The 23,356-nt window shown below is 42.3% G+C and overlaps 1 long non-coding RNA gene across 1 annotated transcript in view; it reads right to left on the minus strand.

Moving 5' to 3' along the window:
- LOC105988545 overlaps positions 1 to 10,519 on the minus strand; it is a 70,402-nt gene extending 59,883 nt beyond the window's left edge. Inside the window, exon 1 of the long non-coding RNA XR_001175203.1 lies at positions 10,487 to 10,519. This is a non-coding gene — a long non-coding RNA (uncharacterized LOC105988545). The remainder of the gene's footprint in view (positions 1 to 10,486) is intronic.
- Between the last annotated feature and the right edge of the window lie 12,837 nt (positions 10,520 to 23,356).

The raw sequence follows: 23,356 nt of genomic DNA on the forward strand, positions 1-23,356 counted from the left end.
TTCTTTTTGCTTATGTGGTGCTGAGGAATTGAACCCAGGGCCTCAGGCATGCAAGGCAAGCGCTCTACCACTGAGCCACCTTCCCAGCCCCTCAAGACACTATTTTGCTACACAGAATGGATTGTCTTTCAAAACAATTGATCTCTTTTCTTCTTTTCTTATTTCCTTCCTTCCAATTTTTATTATGCTGTCCAGGCTAACCTCAAATTTGTGATCCTTCTGCCTCAGCCTCCCAAGTAGCAGGGAATGCAGATGTACACTATACCTGGTTTACTAAGATACTGTTTTGCTACACAGGTGGCAGGAATGGAGATGAGGTAAAAAGTAGGGCAGCTGCCAAATACTGACCCACCTCATCTGCATAGTTCCCTTCTGTCTCTGGGTTCATCTGATGAGCTGTTTCAGACTATTTTTTTAAAGGTCAGTGGAAGTTGAATGATTAGGGGCTCTGGAAGTAGTTAATCAAGTTGTTGCTTAGGAAACTCATTTGGCACAAAAGTGTCCTTTTCCACCCCTGGCTTTGTTTCTGCTCTGAGGTGTCAAGTTGCCTGTCCTGCAGTGACTGGGAACCTAAGAAGACTGCACATGAAGCTGCTCAAGTGCGGTGCCTTGTCAGTTTGTCTGTCCACAATGTGCTAATCCCAGGTTCACATCTCCTGTGCTTCCACACACTGTTACAAACCTGCTCTGCTGGTTTCTTCTGGCTTCTTCCAGAAACAGGACCCATGAAACCCTTTCGGACTAAGGACAGGGCTCTTCCTGTCTATGGTGCTGCCCACAAAATGCCGTGTGTCCTCTGCTCCCCGTCCCTCACCATTCCTCTGCTGAGTGGTGAGGGACAGGGAAGAGTTAATTGACTAAAGCACGCCCAGATTTAATTATGACTCATATTTATAAATAAGACTACTTTTTCTAATCTAAAAGATGTATATGCCCTGTAGAAAATATGGAAATTAGAGAATATACAAAGAATAAGACTCAAACGACTATAACATGTAAAGAACACTATTATTATATTTTGAAGCATTTCCTTACAGTCCTTTTTTTTTAACCAGTCTTGGGGCTTGAACTCAGGGCCTGGTACTGTCCCTCAGCTTCTTTTGCTCAAGGCTAATATGCTACCACTTGAGCCATAGCCCCACTTCCAGCTTTTTCTGTTTATGTGGTACTGAAGAATTAAACCCAGGACTTCATGGGTGCAAGGCAATCACTCTAGCATTAAGCCACCATCACAACCCTTCTTCCAGTCTTCTGTTTGTGTGTGTGTGTGTGTGTTCACAAATGACAATTTGGGGGCTTGAACTCAGGGCCCAGATGATGTCCTTAGCTTTTACCACTCAAGGCTGGTGTTCTACCTCTTAAGCCACAGCTCCACTTACAACATTTTTTTGGTTGTTAACTGAGGTAAGAGTCTCATGAATTTTCCTTTCCAGGCTTGGCTTCCAACTGCGATCCTCAGTTCTCAGCTAAGATTACAGGCATGGTCCACCAACTACATGCTCAATCTGGCTTGTCAAACCCAGGGTTTCACACATACTTAGGAAGTGTTCTACCACTGAGCTATACTCTCAACCCACAAAGAGACTTTAAAAAAAAAAGGTTTGTATTAGCATCTATTAGTTGAACAAAGAGGTTTCCCTGTTTCTCCATACATACATCCATATCCTATCAAACTCACCTATCTCTCACCCCGCTCCTCCCTTCATCTCCAATCTCTCTTCTCTCTTTTTTCCTCTCCCCCCCCCATCCTTTTTAATGGCATATTAGACATGTTAGGGATTGACCGTATGGCCTTACACTTGTTCTGATTACTTGTTTAGCTAGAATTCTACCACTTGAGCCATATCTCCAGTCCTGCTTTTAGCTGGCTATTTTGGAGATAGAGTTTCAAGAATTTTCCTGTCTAGGCTGGCCTCATACCATGATCCTTTGGATCTCAGCTTCCTGGATAGCTAAACTTACAGAAGTGAGCCACCAGCACACAGCTTGATTGGTTATTTTTGAAATAGGATCTCCCTTTTTGCTCAGGCCAGCCTGGACTTGTGCTGTCCCATGGTGCTGGGTTACTGGAGATGACAGGCCCATGCTGCAGCCATTAGTTGATATGGCCTCCTGTGAACTCTTATACAGGGGCCAGCTTTGAACCACAATCCCCTGATCTCCATCTCCCAAGTAGAGTTAGATGCTTAAGCCATTCTGCCTGGCAGCTGCTGTGTTTTGTTTGGCTTTGCTTTGTTTTGCTTTATTTTGCTGAGTGTTAAGGTCCAGTCTAGGACTTTACGTGTACCAGGCAAGCACTCTCCCACTGAGCTTTAACCACAGCCTTGTTTTATAATGATTAAATTCCTGCCTTACAGAATTCAGGTTCACTGCTAGGACGTCTTTGCCCAAATGTCATTTCCTGGGAAGCTTTTCTATGACAATTCTATTTACCTTTGCAGCTCTCACCTGGCTATTTTGCTCAAGGCTGGCTCCTACCACCTGAGCCACAACTCTACTTCCAGCTTTTTACTGAAGAATTGGAGATAAGAGTCTTTCAGAGCCAAGCACGGGTGGCTCACGCCTGTAATCCTAGCTACTCAGGAGCCAGTGACCTGAGGATCACAGTTCAAAGCCAGCCCCAGCAGGAAAGTCTGTGAGACTCTTATCTCCAGTAAACCACCCAAAAATTGGAAGTGGCACTGTGGCTCAAGTGGTAGAGTGCTAGCCTTGAACTGAAGAGCTGAGAGACAGCGCCCAGGCTGTCAACCTCCAAAAATAAAAAAGTAAAGTCTCTCAGGCTTATCTGCATGGGCTGACTTCAAACCTTGATCTTCAAATCTAAGCCTAATGAGAAGTGAGGATTACAGGCATGAACTACCATCAATTCTTTTTCACACATATCACCATCTCGCTTAAAAAGGAAAAACATTTACTAATCCTACTAGAAACATACCATGACAAGGTTGTTCCTTCCTTTTTTCTTTCTTTTCTTCCTTCCTTCCTTCTTTCCTTCCCTCCTTCCTTCCTTCCTTCCTTCCTTCCTTCTTTCAGTCACCAGGTATTTAACAAAGCACTTCCAGGTGTCTAGAATTATACTTAGCCTGATAAAAGTATGAGACAGCTCTCCAGAGCTTCCATTTGAACTAGAAACATGAAATGGTAAAGCAGCCCTATAGAGCAGGGTATAATTTTGAACACTAAAGTAAATGAGGCAGGAGGAAATAGGTGTGTCCCTGAGGAAGGGAAGTTACCAGTCTGTCTCCAGTGAGGGTAGAGCAGTAAGAGGTAGATGTGGTTTAAAGGCAGGCTAGAACTTGGCGGAAGAATTCAAGGTCGAAATGTTTGGTTCATTCCTAAGCAGTGCAGATTTCTGAGCAAGAGAATGGCAAGATAAAAAACAATTTATGAAGATTAGTCTGGTGGGTAAAAAGGAAACATGACATACTGATGATAAGACAAATGTAACACTGCCACACCAATCTGAGAGGTCAGCTGGGCCTAAAATGAGGGCAAACCACAAACCAGGAGGAAACAAATGAGGATGTATGGGAAAGGTGGAAGATGGTGAAATGAAGGTGATTAAAATAAACACCACTGGCTCAAAACCAAGGCCTTAGCCTCAAATCCAGCAGTTCTCAAAACAAAATGTTTGCAATCACCCAGCATTAAAGAGGAACTCCTACATGGGTTGCTGGAGACTCAGAGGTTTGCTGCCTAAATTGGGTAGTGGGGAAAGAGACACAGAAAGTCCAAGGTATCTTCGGTTGGGTAGCTCCATTCAAACTTAAGCCAATTTAAAGAACCAACTAAAGAGGAATAAAAATGAGAAGAGAAGGAGAAAATGGGAATTACTATTTTAGGTAAATCCCATATGGCTTAGGCTCTTAATTTACTTAAAGCAGATGGTTGGGCCCAGAAACGATTCATTTATTACCATCCTGCCATTCAAAGCCCGAGCTTTCCTTCGGTTCCTAGGCAACTCTGAAGGGAAATGTCAGACTGCATGAAATTTCCTGGCTAGATCACGCAAACCATGGACATCCCACTGAAAATGCTTCATTTCCTCAAAATCACATATTCTCCATCCCAGCTGCCAGCTCTGCTCTCCCGAGCCGGTGGCAGACTCCTGGTCCCGCCTGCTGCCGGGCAGTATGGCAAGAGTTCGAGGAATTAGGACCAAAATAAAAGAACTGGGGAGGATTTAGCAGAAAGCCTTAAAATTTTGTGTGTTAGATTCCTCCTCTCTGTGCTGTGTACTTCCCAAATTCTTCCTTAAAAGAAGGAAGACAGCCAAGCATTGTAAAAAGAAGCATTTAAACTCCTAGAACAATTAAGCAGCCACCTTTTGAGTTATCAAACTCTATCTAGCAAAGTGAGTAAGCTTGAGATAACAGGAGAGGGTTGAAATTCTTTGAGAGAATCAGGAGTAGGCCGACAGACACTCTGGAGATGGAAGTTTAAGGATTTAATGAAGGTAATCCGTAGCCATTTGGGAGGGGAAGCCATTTAGGAACTATTCTGTCCCCCACCTCTGTCCACATAGATAAGTAAATAGCACTGCTATTTACAATTCGTGTATCTATCACAATGTCAGAAAATGATTTATCAAAAAATCTGAATGGGGCTAGGCACTCTGTGGCTTATATCTGTAATTCCAGCTAACTCAGGAGGCTGAGATCTGAGGATCACAGTTCAAACATAGCCCGGCAGGAAAGTTCATGAGACTTTAATCTCCAATTAACTACCAGGAAACTGGAAGTGGCTTGTGACTCAAAGTGGTAGAGGCTATCCTGAGTACAAGAGTCAAGGACAGTGCCCAGGCCCCAAGTTCAAACCCCTGATGGGACGGATGGGGGGGGGTGGAGAGGGAGTGGAACACAACAATATTAACCAACAAATTGGGCGTGATGGTTGGTGATGTGTGCCTGTGATGGCCTAATCCAGTCCCAGCAAAAAGTAAGAGCTTATCTAAAAATTTCACCTACAGGAAAAAAAAAAAAAGGCTGGAAATGTGGCTCAAGTGGCACAATGTTTGCCTAGAAAGTAAATTAGTGGCCCTGAGTTCAAGTCCTGGTGCTAGTAGTGTCAAAAAGTGTATAAGTATAGTCACTCAGTGGGAGAGCACTTGACTAGCAAGCATGTGGCCTTGAATTCAAACCTTAGTACTACAGGATGGAAGGAAGGGAGGGAAGAAAAAGAGGGAGACAGGACAGAGGGAAAGAAGGAGAAAAGGCAAAAGGGAGAGAGGGAAGGACAGAGGGAGGAAGGAAAAAATTAAAAGAATAACAGGCCTGTGTCTGAATATAAGTACCAAATATAAACAAGAGGGATAACAGGGGAAACTGTTAACCCCCAGGAACTGCGGGAGGAGGGCAGAGGGAATTCTAGATCTTCTTTGGAGATCTGATAACCACAGCTCTGAACCACACAACTTCCATAATGGGAATCTGTCCTTCGGAAGGGCTGATGGGAGGACAAATCATGTAGATGGCCTTCTGTTGACACTCTGAAAAAATGGGCTTGGATGGGAAGGCTGGTGAGTGGCAACTCATCTACTCTCAGTTCAACTCTACAAACCTTGACTTGCACTTCTTTAGTGTCAGGGTAGATCAAGATCTAGGGAAAGATAAAAAATTGAAAAGACAGCCAGGCGCTGGTGGTTCAAGCCTGTAATATTCGCTACTAAGGAGGGTGAGATCAAAGGATTGTGGTTTGAAGCTAGCCCAGGAAGGAAAGTCCATGAAACTCTCATCTACAATTAATCACAGAAAAAGCTGGTAAGTAGAGTTGTGGCTCAAGTGGTAGAGTGCCAGCCTTGAGCACAAAAGCTCAGGGGCAGCACACAGGCCCTGAGTTTAAGGTCTACAACAAAAGTTCAAAAGATAAAACAATGGCTACTTTCAGTGAGTTTCTGCCTTGCAGTATATCCCAACAGAAAATGAGGCCAACGTGGCCAGTGAGCCTCAGCACACTTCATAATGTACCTCTCGACCACCACCACCACTCTGTAGACCAGACAGTAATAATTAACCTGTGCCAAAGATCCAGGCTGACATGAGGTGTCTGTTTATCAAGATGTCTAGCCCAGCAAGTAAAATCCCATAATAAGCAATAAACCCATTTCCTTTTCCTTTTTTCCTCTTTCTCAGCAGAGAGAAAGGGACGGGGAAGGGAGGGAGGAAGAGATGGAGAGATCCCTGACTCGCAACGGCATTCATCCAACTCTTTTTTGAAGTCCACCAGGGCTTCACATATACTGGGAAGCCTCCACACTCTTTCCAGCCCCAGCCCCAGCTCTGCATTTCAAACTGGCCTCAACTGTCAAGTGGAAAAAGAAGATCTCAGCAGAAAAGCTACAAGAAGTTCTCTGTTGGTCTGTCTGGCTTGAGCCTAGGGTCCCACACAAGTGCTTGACCACTTAAACAATGCCCCTAGCCCTGTGTTTTGTTTTTGAGATAATCATCTCATTAACTATAACCAGTGTAGCCTCAAACACACAATCTTGCTGCCTTCACTGGAACTACAGGCATGTGCTAACACCACCTACCTGGATCCTTACCACTTTATATCTTACCCACCTTCCACCCCCAACCTCAACACAAAGACCAGAATTCTGAAATCCAACTCACATGTTAATGTTACAAAGCTGTTTCAACCCTGAACAAGTCAGAGTCCTCTTCTAACCTATCTGCCCAGATTCAGAACCACTTCTAAAGTTCACAAAAGCAAGCACAGCAGTGACCTGCCCCTCCCACCCCACCCCTGCCAAAAAATGTGCTACCTTTGCATTTCTTCACCTAAAACAACAACAAAAACCTGACTGTCTGGAGTCAGAATTCATTCATTTTTTTTCCCAACAAATATTTACTCAACCCCTACTGTGTGCTCTGGAACATTTTCTTCTCCCTAGATGCCTGGGCTACCTTGAAAATCACTAACTCCTCCCTTGCTGAGCCGATCCTCAGCCAGGGTCCTACCTTTGCTGTGCAGAACTGCCAACCTGCTCCTTCACAATGAACTGCTCTGCTCTCCTCCAGCCTTTCTCTCCTTCCTCCTGGCTTTCTCTCCGTCATCCCTTCACCATTCAGCTACTCTTGCTGCTTGTTCTTCCCCAACATCCTGTCCCCAATGTCTGATACTGGCTAACACACGCTGTTACAGCCCCTGAAAAGAAAGGGTGGGCAGAATTTATTAACTGAGGGAATCCAACTAGTGACCAGTGCAGCTTAACAACTCCTATAAAATAATCATAGGAACAGTAATAGTTATCACTTAAAATTGAGATGATGGGGCTGGGAAGGTGGCTCAGTGGTAGAGCGCTTGCCTTGCATGCTTGAGGCCCTGGGTTCGATTCCTCAGCACCACATAAACAGAAAAGGCCAGAAATGGTGGTGTGGCTCAAGTGGTAGAGCACTGACCTTGAGCTGAAGAGCTGAGGGACAGCGCCCAGGTCCAGAGTTCAGGCCCCACAACCGGACCCAAAAACAAAACAAACAAAAAAATTGAGATGATGGACCCACCGCAGCAATTAGGAATGAATGATTGCATCATGATGGGGGCGAGGGGACTGTCACTGGGTGGTAGAAGAAGCACAATCATAGGCAAGTACAAGTTTCAGCACCATAACACACAAAAAAAAGAAGAGTCAAGTCAAGCGCTGGTGGCTCACGCCTATAATCCTAGCTACTCCAGAGGCTGAGATCTGAGGATCTCAGTTCAAAGCCAGCCTAGGCAGGAAAGTCCATGAGACTCTCACCCCCAATAAACTACTCAGAAAAGGCCAGAAGTGGCACAGTGGCTCAAGTGGTAGAGCGCTAGCCCTAAACAGAAGGTGAACTGGCAGAAAAAGAGAAACGAAGATAAAAACAGTCATCATGATTAAGGATGGAATCTGGTGATAAAATCTTCAGGAGATGAGGGTGTGTGGTGGTTAAGGTAGTAAAGCCTGGTGGAGACCATCTGGTAAGAGGAGATGAGGCAGGGGAGGAAAAATGGGTTGGAGAATGTAGGGTGGATACAACTCCCTCCCCCCAAAGAGAGAAGCACTAAAAGGGGCCAGTGTTCCTGCAGAAGCAAGTCTCTGCTGTAGCAAGCAGGTACCAAGAACACTCAAGCCCTAGGCTACACCAAGAATACTGCTGAGGTCACTGTGGAAAGGTTTCAGAAGTTAGGAAGGTAGAACATGGGGTCAAAAAAGGGGATATTCAAGGCCACATTGGAGTCAGGATCGACAAAATGAGAGAGATAACCCAGAAGAGCAGAGGGCTGACCCAACAGAAGGACTTCATGGGATTAGACCGGAGAGTATTAGAATAGGAAATAAAATTTGCATGTTATCGTTACGTATAGTATTCTCTTCTTTTGCATGCTGGCCCTTGGGCTTGAATTCAGGGTCTAAGCACTGCTCCTGAGTTGTTGTTTTTGTTGGTTTTTGGTTGTTGAGTTTTTGTTTTGTTTTGTTTTTGCCAGTCCTGGGGCTTGAACTCAAAGCTTCTTTTGCTCAAGGATAACACTCTACCACGAGCCACAGCACCATTTCCAGCTTTTTCTGTTTATACCGTCCTGAGGAATCGAATCCAGGGCTTCATGCATGCTAGACAAGCACTCTACCACTAAGCCACATTCCCAACCCCCTCCTGAGATTTTTTTTTTACTCCTGGCTAGTGCTTTACCGCTTGAGCTACAGCTCCACTTCTGGATTGTACTTTTTTGGAGGTGAGTCTCATGGACTTTCTGCCCAGGCTGGCTTGAAACTGTGTTCATGAAATCTCAGCCTCCTGAGTAGCTAGCACTTCAGGCATGAACCACCAGCACCTGGTTTGTATAGTACTCTTGAATCAGGTCCCTTATAAACATATTGTTCTTTTATTGGCATACATTAGCTGTACATTGTGATATCTTTATAGATGCATCTAATATATTTGGATCCTGTCCATCCCTCATATTACACTTTCTTACAGGTCAAAATTATGAGCTTGTATACTTTTATCCTGTTAAGTAAAATAATGTAGTTCCTAACTGCAGTTCAATCAAACTAAATTTTGTGCATAATATATTCATGTTAAAATGAAACTGAATAGGACCTATAAAGTAGGTAGTAACATACTGATATTGTTATAGACCTACCACACCCAGAATCTAGCCAAGAACTTGGCCCTAAGTAACCACCAAACAGTTGGTGAATTCAGGAGTGAATGAATTTGATAAACATGTATGCTCCTCTGTCATTTTCCTAGAGGAATACTGGTTCTTTCCCTCCTACTTTCCATTCCTGTTCTTGTTCATATGGCTGTACTTGTCCCTTCTTCCCATTGGCTCCTGAGGTTCTGAATCTATATACAAGCACCAGTAAAAGCTACTATTGTGAGATTCCAAGATCTATGTTCAGGAAATGCCTTTAAGTTTTCCTTTTGTTTCCTGTGATTTTAGGTAGTAGCTCCCAAATGACAAAAATTAAAGCAAACAATTAAAACATAAAGGAAAACTGTTACATTTCTTCATAACTATGGCTTTAGAGCTGCATTTCTTGCAAAATGTTTTCCCTGTCTTTTCCCTAGGTCCTTTAATGGTCACTTTATCTAAGTCATAATTCTCCATCTTCTCCCACACCCTGATTCCATACACCATTTACAAAACGATGTGGTACAAAGATTTGCTGCTTCAAAACAAGGACATATTTACTTTCCTCAAATTCATTTCATCCAGGTCTAAACACCCAAATACTGACCAAAGGACATGGGAAGCTGCAAGGTGACCTAAACTCCACCTCATATATAATCGTTTATAATGTTTTGCAGCAAAGAACTCTATGTCTGTGTTTCTGTGGTTCTTATCCTAGAGGATAAGAAATGTCTCCTAATTTCAGTAAGGCTTACTTTGGCAAGTAGCTAGAAAGAAACCAAAACTAAGACGCAAGCTAATTTCTGCTGTTTAAAAACAATATAGCCTTTAATCAAATCAGAGATTGGTTTCAAAAGAAATGTCATCTCCTTCATTGAATCTCATCTAAAAGAATCACTAAGATACACCCACTGGAGAACACAGAGTAGGAGTTAGGCTCTAACCAAATGAAAGAATCTATGAGAAACACAATAAGTAGCACACCTGAAACTAGTTTTTACCCTCTGCTTTGTGTGAAATTCAATAACAGAGCAAGCAAACAAGTGGAGCAAACAATGAAAATGGCACATGGGGTTTTTCTCAATCACTCTAACCTGTACTCTCTTAAAAAGACCTTGACACTGCAGTTGCCTCTAGTCATGTTTACTGTTCTTCCAGCACTGGTTCTGACCTTAAAAATGCTCTCTCTTAGAGCCTCCTATCACTGAACCCAGTCTTGAACTCTTTTATTTAAAAAAAATTACCTCTCCTCTGAAATAATATTCTTGCTTGTATGAAGACCTGTCAAAAAAATCTTAACAAATGCTTATGAAACCAATATAGTATTTACATGTTTTAGAAATAATTTTGAGATAGAAGTATAATTCATAGACAGAGCACTTACCTGGCATGGGGAAGACCCTGGGATTGATTCCCAGCACTGTAAAATAACAAAAAATAAAGACTTTATTCAGCCTACTGTGATCTTCCAAAGCAGAAAAAAATTTAAAAAGCATGGTATCTTATTGCTTTAATGTAACTGCTAATATACTGCTTAAGAATAACACATGCTACAACAAAAAGGAATGAACCTCATTATGAGTGGGACTAGAAAGGGTTGTGCTCTGGGAAGTGAATGTATTTAGGCCATGAGGAATCCTAGACCTTCCAGGCTGGATGGGCCACCATAAGGTCAATGAATTAAACACCAGGAATTTGATAGAGTAGATGAGCTAGAAGAAAGTGTTTATAAAGTTGTTTTCAGTAATAGCCTCTTACATGGAATGAGGAAGTCAGATTCATTGTATATTTGAAAATATAAACAACCATATTCAAAGTGTCTAATCTAGGGCTGGGAAGGTGGCTCAGTGGTAGAGTGCTTGCCTTGCATGCATGAGGCCCTGGGTTTGATTCCTCAGTACTACATAAGCAGAAAAAGCCAGAAGTGGCATTGTGGCTCAAGTAGTAGAGTGCTAGCCTTGAGCTGAAGAGCTGAGGGACAGTGCCCAGACCCAGAGTTAAAGCCCCATGGGGCTGGGATGGTGGCTCAGTGGTAGAGCAATTGCCTTGCATGCCTGAGGCCCTGGATTCAATTCCTCAGCACCACATAAGCAAAAAGAAAAAAGCCGGAAGTGGCACTGTGGCTCAAGTGGTAGAGCACTAGCCTTGAGCTGAATAGCTGAAGGATAGCACCCAGGCCCAGAGTTCAGGCCCCATGACCAGACCCCTCTCCCCCCCAAAAAAAGAAGCCCCATGACTGACAAAACAAAAAAACAAAAACAAAACTTTATCCCTCAAAGTGTCTAATACAAAACAAGGTAGACAATGAGTCATAGAGTGGTGGCATCTTCCATTCTATCCTATACTTTCCTGTTAGTATTATAGATAATAATAACCATAATAGCAGCACCCAGCCTGGTAGTCAATGTAATACTCAGGTAGTCCTGTATAATAGCCAATGATTGAAGGATCTTGCATTTATTGTTTAAATAACCTACAAGATGGACAGTGTATTACCCTCACTTTACAAACCAAGAAACAAACTGAGATTAAATAACTAGCTGAAAGCCACATAGCAAGGACAAAGGAGCTAGATTTAAGACTCAGAAGGGCCTACTACTCCAAAAACTGAGTTCTATCCTGTTGTCTATGTGCTTGAATCTTCTTAAGTAGTACTGTGGACATTTGAAAAGGATAATTTAATTAACATTCTCATATGAAAAACAGTTCCCTAATTATTTAGGAAGGTAGTTTCCTATCATGTTTGTAGCTTTTTGGATTTTTTCCCCTGTGGTTCTATTAAGTTTTAATTTTATACTTTGAAAGCACTTATTAGGTTTATAAAATGTTTCTTGATTAAAAAAAAAATGTTTTCAGTTGGGCACTGGTAGCTCACGCCTGTAATCCTAGCTACTCAGGAAGCTGAGATCTCAGGATCACACTTTAAAACCAGCCCTGGCAGGAAAGTCCATGAGACTCTTATCTCCAATAAACCACCAGAAAACCGGAAGTGGCACTGTGGCTCAACTGGACTTGGTTTGAGCTGAAGAGCTCAGGAACAGCAGCCCAGACCCACAGTTCAAGCCCCATGACCAACAACAACAACAACAACAAAGAATGTTATCATTAAAACAATATTATTAATTTTTGTTATTAATGATGAACATTTTTTGGCAGTATTTGGATTTAGCTCCACAGCCTGGAAATCTCATTTATTCCTCCTGTCTTGTCCTCCCAATGCACCATCACACTTGGTTCTGTCAAGGTTTTTAATTAACTCCCACAATTCTACAAATAAGAAACTGAGCTATCCCAAGTTCAATGAGCCATCACTAAAACACTAATGGCTTCTTATTTCTTCTAAATAAATAAATAAATACACACATGGTTCTTTTTAAAATGCTAGAAACTCCAGCTACTCAAGAGAAAGTAAAAGGATCTTTTTCTTGAGCCAAAGCATGAGACCTTACTGGAAAAAGAAACTAACACACAACGGAAAAGGTCCCTGGCTCAAATGCTATATAGTAAACATGAGGCCTTAAATACAATCCCCAATGACACCAAAATAATAAAGTCAGACAAAAGAGATAAATAAAAAAGGAAATAAATTGAAAGAATGGTATCAGTCCATGCAGGGATTCAACACAAATCAGGATGCTTTCAAACCTCCCTAATTTTATTTCTAGGCAATAAGTAAGTAATTGCTTGGACACTGACTATCTGACTTTCACTTAATTAGTCATAAAATATCACAGGTATGTTCCAATTTAAAGATATCCTTCACAAACAAATTTCTATTTAGAAATGTAGATATAGCCAAATGTATTGGTGCATGTACAAAATTCCAGCACTAGGGAAGCTGAGGGCGGGGGATCTCAAGCTCAAGACCAGTAGGGCAACATTGCAAGATTCTGTCTCAAAAAAATAAAATAGCCAGGTGCCAGTGGCTCATGCCTGTGATCCATAGCTACTTGGGATGCTGAGATCTGAGGATGGCATTTCAAGAAGTCCTTGAGACTCTTATCTCCAATTAATCACCAGAAATCCAAAGTGGTGCTGTGGTTCAGTGGTAGAACACTAGCCTTGAGTGAAAGAGCTCAGGGACAGAGCCCAGGCCCTGAGTTCAAGCCCCATAAGCAGCAACAATAACAACAACAAAAATGCCAAGCACAATAATTCAAGCCTGTTAGCCTAGCTACTTGGGAGGTAAAGACCAGAAGATTGGAGTTCAAGGCCAGCCCACATATAAAAGTTTACAAGACTCTATTTCAACCAATAGCTAGGTATAGTGGCCTGAATCTGCATTTGAAGCTATCCTATCTTGGAAATAATCAATGCAGAAAGGAGCTGGTGAAGTGGTTCAGGTGGTAGAACACTTGCTCATTAGGAAGTGTAAATTTCTCAGTCCAAAACCCAGTACCACTCAAAGCCTAGAGGCTGTCCCTGAGCTTTTGTACTCAGGGCCAGCTCTCTACCACCTGAGCCACAGCTCCACTTCTGGCTTTTTTTGTTATTTTATTGGAGATAAAGAGTGTCATGGAGCCAGGCACCAGTGGCTCATGCCTCTAATCCTAGCCACTTAGGAGGCTGAGATCTGAGGATTGCAGTTCAAAGCCAGCCTGGGCAGAAAAGTCCATGAGACTCTTATCTCCAATTAACCACCAGAAAACCAGAAGTGGTGTTATGGATCAAATGGCAGAGCACTCGCCTTGAGCTCAAGAGCTCATGGATAGCACCCAGGCCCAGAGTTCAAGCCCAATGACTGACAACAATAAAAAATAAAGAAAAAAGAGTCTTCATGGACTTTCCTGCCTCTGCTGGCTTCGAACCTTGATCCTCAGACCTCAGCCTCCTAAGTAGCTAGTATTACAGCCATGAGCCACCAACACCCAGCTCAAAATATACTTTTTAAAAAATAAACCTGGTCATCAAAAACTAAATTTCTGTTTTTCCCTCAAGCAGAAGCAAAGGGTTTTTTTTTCAAAGTAATAGGGAATAAAAGCATTACCTAAAAAGCAAAAACTATTCAAACATCAAGATAAATAGAATAAGGACATGGGGTAAAAATAACAGCGACAGAAAATTCAGCTTGGCATTATATTATTTTTATCCTTCTATCTTTAATAAGATCACTTGTTTCCATGACCAGTTTATTGATTATTTGGAGAGTTTATTTTTTAAAGACAAGACCATTTGTTTCCATTGTAAAACTATGAAATGTAACTTTCTTCAGAAGAAGTATTCACCTTCAATAACAACAGAGGAAATACAGAATTAAATCAAATACCATGTTTGAAGTATAAAGTTGACTAAGATCAAAGACTCCTCTGTATTTATACGTATTGGTCATTAAGTAGAGAAAACAAGCTTATGTGGTGTTTTGGAAATACTAAGAAATAAACTTGCCAGGCACCAGTGGCTCACACCTGTAATCCTAGCTACTCAGGAGGTTGAGAATTGAGGATCACAGTTTGAAGCCAGCTCCAGCAGAAAAGTCCCCATGAGACTTTTACTCCAATTAACCATTCAAAAACAGAACTGGAGCTGTGGCTCAAAGTGGTAGAGTGCTAACCCTGAGCAAAAGAACTCGGGACAGTGCCCAAGCCCTGAGTTCAAGCCCCACAACTGGCAAAAAGAAAGAGGGGAGGGAGAGGAAAGAAAAACAGAAGAAACTTAAGGTAGTTTTTCTGGGTGTTATTTGGGAACATCTCTTAATCATATTAAGGGATTATGTAACACAGCAATTTCAGTTTTAAGGATGTAATTCATAAAAACAAGCCTCATATATAAAGTCTTACTAAAATTATTTTTATTTTATTAGTATAAATTACTAGTAAGGCCAGGCGCCAGTGGCTCATGCCTGTAATCCTAGCTACTCAGGAGGCTGAGATCTGAGGATCACAGTTCAAAAGCCAGCCCAGGCAGGAAAGTCCACGAGGCTCTTATCTCTAATAAAAACCACTAGAAAACTGGAAGTAGTGCTGTGGCTTAAGCGGTAGAATACTTGCCTTGAGATGAAGAGCACAGGGATAGCTCCCAAGCCCAGAGTTCAAGCCCCACAACCAACAAAAATAAAATAGTAAGGGCTTCATCAGAACAAACAAAAAAAGAATTTGATGAGAGACAGTCTTACCATGTAGTCTGAGCTGGCCTCAAACACAAAATTCTCCTGCCTTTGCCTCCAAAGTACTGAGCTAAAAATGATATTTATAAAAGTATTATTTGCAGTAAGAAGAAAGGAAAAAGAGTAGAGAAAGGAAGAAATAAAAGGAAACAAAGCACTGGGAATATGGCTTAGTGGTAGTGCTTGTCTAGCATGCATGAAGCCCCTCAATATCACATAAACAGAAAAGGCCGGAAGTGGCACCCTGGCTCAAGTGGTAGAGTGCTACCCTTGAGCAAAAGAAGCTCGGGGACAGTGCCCAGGCCCTGGGTTCAAGCCCCAGGACTGACAAAAAGAAAAAGAAAACAAAAGAGAAAACACAATCTCTACCAATAGGAACTAGTTAAATAAATAATGAGAAAATTTATTTTTCCATTGGGTGATGTCATGGATAAATATTGAAATGGAACTTGTTCACATTTATTATTAAGTTTAAAAATTAGATTATAGTTAGGCACTAATGTCTCACACCTGTAATTCTAGCTACTCAGAAGGAAAATATCTGAAGGAATGTGGTTACCGTCCGGACTGGACAGAAAATTCTCTAGACTCCATCACAAAATAACCAGTAAAAAAGCAGGGCTGGAGGCATGTCTCAAGTGGTAGAGTATCAGCAGTGCAAACAAGCTGAGCAAGTGCAAGGCCCTGATTTAACTCCTGTTAACACACACATACACACACACAACACACAACACACATACACACACACACAAAACCACCTCATTAAGGATTAGGGGTACAAGTCAATGGTAAAGCACTTGCTTAGCATATGAATGATCTGAGTTCAAAGTCTGCTATTTCCTCCTTTAAAAAAAACAAAACAAAAATAACAGCCAGGCGCCTGTAATCCTAGCTACTCTGGAGGCTGAGATCTGAGGATCATGGTTCAAAGCCAGCCCAGGGAGGAAAGTCTATGAGACTCTTATCTCCAATTAGCCACCCAGAAAGACTGGCAGTGGCACTGTGGCTCAAGTGGTAGGGTGCTAGCCTTGAGCTGAAGAGCTGAGAAATAGCGCCCAGGCCCAGAGTTCAAGCCCCATGACCAACAAAATCAACTTACTTAATCAAAATATTTGCTTAACAGCTTTGCACTCCACTTTACGTAAATTATATCTCAATTTCTTATTGGGGGTGGGGAGCGTTACTGGGTTTGAACTCATGTCAAAGCTCTGTGCTTATAGAACTTTGGTCCAGTAGATTCGTAGATTTTTATCTTCTAAGTTTTACCTTTGATTGTGCTGCCAAAAAGTCACCAGCTCCATTTTCCACCTTTTTGACCAGACTTTCTGAATTGTAAATCCAGTTATGTTACCGCTTATTCTCATCTTTCCTTAGCTCTCCAATATCTATGAAGGTATCCTGAGACAATTTCTAATGCTCACACAACCAGGCAGATAAGTGTGCAAAGTCTTCAGTCTTATCCAGCAAAGTAGGAGGCTATCTGGACCTGAAGAAGACTGGTCCCACCTATTCAATTCTGACATTCAATTCTGAAACGACCCAGTAAAATTTTCTGAAGTCACACTGACCTCCTGCTCACATTTTAATACTAAGGTCCACAGTGCATAGCCAGTGGAAGTGTGTGGTATAGCTAAGACCAGCCACTCTGGCCTTCCCTTCAGGTATTCCCCCACATAGCTTTCATTTTCCTGAGCCTTCTCCTTCACACAGGGGTACATGTGAACTTGATCTTTCCTGCCTGTGTCTTTCTCCTTTCCTTGCTTTGTTAGGAAGTTCATTTCAACACCTCTGCCAGCCTCTCCCTGAGAAGAATTGTACTTTGAATATACATCTGTCATTGCTCTTCTTTCTCAGCCTGAAAATATTTATTTTTTCCCTACAAATAGTACTTAAGAGGTTTGTCTTCTGACTGAAAAAAATTGTTTTTTAAGTTAAAAAAACATAATAGCTGGGCATCAGTGGCTCACTCAGGAGGCTGAGATTTGAGGATCACAGTTCAAAACCAGCCCAGGCAGTAAAGTCCAAGAGATTCTGCAATTAACCACAAGAAAATCGGAAGTGGCACTGTGGCTCAAGTGGTAGAGCACTTGCCTTGAGCTGAAGAGCTCAGGGGCAGCGCCCAGGCCCCCACAACTGACAAAAAAAAACAAACAAACAAACACAGAGTACTAAATTTTCTAGAAACAATTTTAAGTCAGACTGGAAGCATTGTTTACATGATAAAATATAATTTTTACTTGTGTGTTTGTATATCCTTGGACAACTAATATTTTAGAATCGCCTCCACGTGCCTCATCTACACTTCACCCATTAAAATTACTGAGTATCTATTACAACGATCCGCTGCCAAAAGAGCTGCTTTAGGCCTTGATCATGTTGACAAAAGGTTAATGAAGTAACATTAATCATTATGAAGTTTTAGTTGTCAAATAAGAGAGAAGAAGAAAGGAAGAAAGAAGCTTTTGTATGTTCCAGTACCTTAAAAAAAATCATTCTAGGAAATAAAAGAGTGAGTGACTCTACTTTCACAACTGGGTCACCATTCCCATGGCTGAAGTGGTTGATTGCAGTGCCACATGAAATAGTTCTACTTCTCACAACTTGTCTGAGGGACCTCTACCTGCAGAGAGGGAAGTAAAGAAAAAAAGAATCTTTCTTCTGCCTTTAAGGTTGACCTGTCCCATTTGTTCCTTCCTTCTTGTTCATTGATTTAGGTCACCAGGAAGATAGAGACATAAAATAGGAAGTTGGGAAGAGAAGAGAGAGTGAACCATGTAGGGGAAGGCATTTGTAGGCCTTTCAAGACATCTAAGGCAGTCGGGATGGGAAGGCACATGAATGGGACCACAAAAGTACAGTCACCACACCACTTCCTATATGGTTCACTAGACGTTGAGCACTAGGTCTAACTTTAACTTCAGTGGGTTAGAGTGAAGTCATTCTTTATACACTAGTTCTTTTCAGGATATTATAGTTTTTATTATCATTGCTAGAATTAGAAGTAATCTCATTTTTAGAATTATGGAAGTAACTTACTCATACATATCTCATTGGGAAAAACACCCACACAAATAAGGTTGTATTCTAACAACAAAAAAAAAAAAATGGGTATAATGTACCATGTGGTCTTTTTGTTTCTTTGTATGTTCCTTCCCATGTTTTCACTGTATTTGATGTATTTGATGCATCTTGTGTACACACTTCTCTAATTTGGGGAGGGGAAGGGAAAAAACAAAATGCTTAAATAGGGATACAGGTTGACGCATTGTAACAATGAGATGTACAAGACACTATGTTGAAAAAAGAATTTTACAGATTAGGTGAGGTGGGGGGGAGTGGAGTTGTGGAGGTGGGAGGGAAGAGATGGTAGGAGAAAAACAAAGGAGGAGGTAACAATGCTTGATAGGAAATGTACTTGTTACTTGCTCATGTATTCATGTAACTGTAACCCCTCTGTATAGTATTTTTACAATAAAAAACATATTGAAAAATAAAAAATGGGTATGTTTGTGATTGAAAACTTTGAAAAATATGAGGAGAAACAGACCAATACCCCCCAAAAATATTATTGGATATAATTTTCAGTTCTTATATTAGGATTTTTACATGATTGTTATTGTACTATAGTTACAACTTTTTTTTTTTGTCGGTAATGGGTCCTGAACTCTGGGCCTGAACACTGTCCCTCAGCTCTTCAGCTCAAGGCTAGCACCCTACCACTTGAGCCAAAGCGCCACTTCCAGCTTTTTCTGCTTATGTGGTGCTGAGGAATCGAACCCAGGGCCTCATGCATGCAAGGGAAGCACTCTACCACTGAGCCACCTTCCCAGCCCTAGTTACAACTTTTTATACTTAAAAAAACTACCTTTGTAATGAGCCTTTGGGCTTGTTTTGCCATTTGTGGGGCCTGAACACTGGACGTAGGCGCTGTCCCTCAGCTCAAGGCTAGTGCTCTCTTCCACTTGAGCCACGGTGCCACTTCTGACTTTTTCTGCTTATGTGGTGCTGAGGAATTGAACCCAGGGCCTCGTGCAAGACAAGCACTCTACCACTAAGCCACCTTTCTAGCCCCTTGGTTCATTTTTATAAACTACTTTAAGTTTTTATAGCCATGGAGTACTCTCTAAAGTAGAAATGTTGTAATTTTTCTATTTTTCTGCTAATAGGCATTTAGCTTTTTAGAATAATGCAAGTTTTTTTTGTTTTTTTTTTGTTTGTTTTTTTGTGGGTTGTGGGGCCTGAACTCTGGCCTGGGCGCTGTCCCCCAGCTCTTCAGCTATAGACCAGCACTGAGACCAACCTGAGCCACAGCCCCACTTCCGGCTCTTTCTGATTATGTGGTGCTGAGGAATTGAACCCAGGGCCTCATGCATGAAAGGCAAGCACTCTACCACTGAGCCACCTTCCCAGCCCCAGAATAATGCAGATTTTTAACCTGTTGAAAGCTCTCAGCACCAGCAGTGAATAAATAAGAACTCTTGATATAGGCAGTGAGATTTTCTTGGTTGACTTCAGCTAAAGAAAACACATACAATATCACTGAATTATGGACGAAACCAGAAATTCCTCTGAAATTTCCTCAAGAATGGCATATTCCTCAAGCTTTGCTGCCTTGAATACTGGACTAGTTTTAGAAAGGAGAAGGGATTAGTGTTAACTAAGAAGAATACATGCATAAGAGTTGGTACAGCCAGGGGCCAGTGGTTTAAGTCTGTAATCCTAGCTATTCAGGAGGCTGAGATCTGAGGACTGTGGTTTAAAGCCAGCCCTTGCAAGGAAGTCCATGAGACTCCCATCTCCAATAAACTACTCAGAAAAGGCTGGAAGTGGTGCTGTGGCTCAAGTGGTAGAGCGCTAGCTTTAACAGAAGGAGCCCTGGGACAGCACCCAGGCCCAGAGTCCAAGCAGAAGTAGGGGAGGGGGGTGTTGAGGAGGTACAAAGTTGGTACAAAGGCATGAAGTTAGGATAAAAGGGGGAAAAAAGAGCCTTTTAAAGGAATCTGCCATTTTCCTCCACTTTGATGGTACTGGGATTCTGATAAGCTGGCTGTAAATCCCCTGGTAAGGAAAATGCTTTCTTACAAAACTAACTGAAACAACCATTTGCTGACAGTAATCTCCTGCCTGCTTTTTGTCTTTCTACCAAATCCTTCATCTTGATCTTGTCTCAGATAATTGGCAGAGCTGGCTTTAAGTAAGGAAGAGCCCTTGAAAAGTGATGCTGGGTTCAGTCTTCCTAAAACCCCATTTCCTGGGACTTGTGCAGTAACTTCAGGGGAAACAAAAAGTTCTCCCATTATACTTCATTCCATTTTCCCTTTAATTATTTTTCTTCTTAGAAATTTATTTTTAAATTTTCAATTCATTCTATGTGTTCTGGCCAAAATGTTTCCAATTATCTCTCAGCACAGTTGGTCTTCACTAACCCCTGGGCAATGGGAAGGGCAGAAATTATTACCTCTAGCTCAGAGAGAAGAAAATAGATGAAGAGAGTAATGTCACTACCGCTAGATGCTGGGTGTCCTGCCTTTTGGCCCAGTGTGCTGCCCCTGCCATATTAGACTCTCTGTGGTTTTGACAGATGGCATTGCTAGAGGATCTGTGGACACATGGCTGGTGCTGCTGTGACCAGCTATCTCAAAATAGCCCTCGCTTCAGTTTCACACTTAGCATATAAACTCTGAGTAATTATGTCGGTAAGGTCTGCCCAGGGCCATGCAGGCCCTGGTCTCCCCACCTCCTGCATAAGTCTCTGCCCAGGATCTGCATTACCTAGAAAACTGGCACATCTGGAGGCAGTCACCTCCCCCTCCGAGGTCACATCTGGGGCCACTCCTCCCCTTCCCCTACTCCCCTCCTGTGCCTCCCATCAGACTGTGGGTCCCAGGCCCTGAGGTCACATCCACATCCAGTATGCCCACACCCTCCCTCACCTGGCTGCACCGTCTCCCGCCCCTTCCCTCCTTAAACCTACGTGGGACACTGGCTTTTTGGCCTGTGTGCCTCCACCAAGCACAGCAGGGCAGCAGTTCGGTAATAATAAAACTTTTCTTCCTGCCTGAATACCTGGTGGTGTTCTCTTCATCCACTAACCTAATTAAATCTACCTGTTTAGTTTACCTTACAATCTCAAGCATATATCAATGAAGTTTATCTTAAGGCATCTCCAGGTTTCCCTATATGTGGATTTTTAACATTTTGTATCTAAGTCCACCAAGAAGTAGGAACAAAACCAAGTTTTATCATTCACCTCCCCCGGCCAAGTATTTTTGATCTTTAATAAAATAACATTTTAAGACCTATGGATGTGGCTGGGAATGTGTCTTAGCGGTAACTAAACCCTGGGTTTGGTTCCTCAGTAATACATAAACAGAAAAATCCAGAAGTGGAACAGTGGCTCAAGTGGTAGAGTGCTAGCCTTGATCAAAAGAAGCTCAGGGCCCGGTGCTGGTGGCTCACACCTGTAATCCTAGTTACTCAAGAGGCTGAGATCTGAGGATCGCAGTTCAAACCCAGCCCAGGCACAAAAGACCGTGAGACTCTTATCTCCAATAAAGTACCAGAAAGCTGGAAGTAGGGCAGTGGCTCAAGTGGTAGAGCACTTGCCTTGAGCTAAAGAGCTGAGGGACAGCACCCAAGCCCTGAGTTCAAGCCCCAGGACTGGCAAAAAAAAAACCAACAACAACTGTGAATATGCCTGAAATGGCAAACAAATGAGAAATGCAAAGGTCTCTTAAAATGTGGACCAAGCTACAATTTGTGTGGTTTAAATTAAATATCTTAACATTACCATATTTTGTCAAGCAAGGTAAGGATATTTTTCAAATATAACTACATGTAAAAAAGCTCAGCACAAAAACTTACCTGTGTAAAATGCACCTGCATATGGTATTTTCCTCTTTAACTAAGTTGACATTTTTGCTAAGCTGGAATGTTGGAAAACTCCTGGTGTTTTCAATAACTGTACATGCAACTGAAAAAGACATTCACTACATTATCATACTTTATTCTATTACTGATTTCTCTCCCTCCTGCCTCTTTTTTGGTGGTACTGAGGATTGAACCCATCACATCCTTTTTGAGAGTTCCAACACTTGATCTACAGCTTGTTTTTCCCTGGGTGGCCTTGGTTGATCTTCTATCCCCCTACCTCCAACTCCTGATTAGTTGGAATTCTAGGTATGTGCCACCATACCTCTCCCCTTTCTAAAGTATAGCCCTAGCCCGTTCTTGAACCAGACTGGTCTCAATTTTGCCTTTAAAATGGAAAGGAAAAGTGGGGCTGGGAAGGTGGCTCAGTGGTAGAGTGCTTGTCTTGCATGCATGAGGCCCTGGGTTCGATTCTTCAGCACCACATAAGCAGAAAAGGCCAGAAGTGGCGCTATGGCTCGAGTGGTAGAGCACTAGCCTTGAGCTGAAGAGGTGAGGGACAGTGCCCAGGCCCAGAGTTCAGGCCCCATGACTGGCCAAAACAAAACAAAACAAAAAAGATCTGCTAGTAAAATGGAAAGGAAAAGTGATATTGAAAGCTGTGGAAGAGCTGGGAAGGTAGCTCAGTGGTAGAGCGCTTGCCTTGCATTCATGAGGCCCTGGGTTTGATTCCTCAGCACCACATAAGCAAAAAGAAAAAAGCCAGAAGTGGCGCTGTGGCTCAGCGAGCGCTAGCCTTGAGCTGAAGAGCTGAGGGACAGCACTCAGGCCCAGAGTTCAGGCTCCACAACCGGAACCCCCAAAAAAAAGAAAAAAAAGAAAGCTGTGGATGAGCATGTTGCGTGCGTGCGCGCGCGCGTGTGTGTGTGTGTGCGTGTGTGTGTGTGCTATTATTGAAGAGCAGTTTGTGTGTGTGTGTGTGTGTGTGTGTGTATGTGTGCTATTATTGAAGAGCAGTTTCCCAGAACATTCAGCCAGCCTACTAACATGCTTACAATTCTTGGCTGACAGTCTATTTTGTACTTTAGTGTATGCAACTATGTTGCCTTGTATTATGTTTCCCCAAAAGAATTTATCTTGAAGGAGAATGTATCTTGAAGTTAAGAACTGTCTTTTGGGGGCTGGAAAGGTGGCTCAGTGGTAGAGCGCTTGCCTTGCATGCCTGAGGCCCTGGGTTCGAGTCCTCAGCACCACATAAGCAAAAAGAAAAAAGCCAGAAGT

This window comes from Dipodomys ordii, unplaced genomic scaffold (assembly GCF_000151885.1).
Source record: "Dipodomys ordii isolate 6190 unplaced genomic scaffold, Dord_2.0 Scaffold3, whole genome shotgun sequence".
Lineage (NCBI taxonomy): Eukaryota > Metazoa > Chordata > Mammalia > Rodentia > Heteromyidae > Dipodomys > Dipodomys ordii.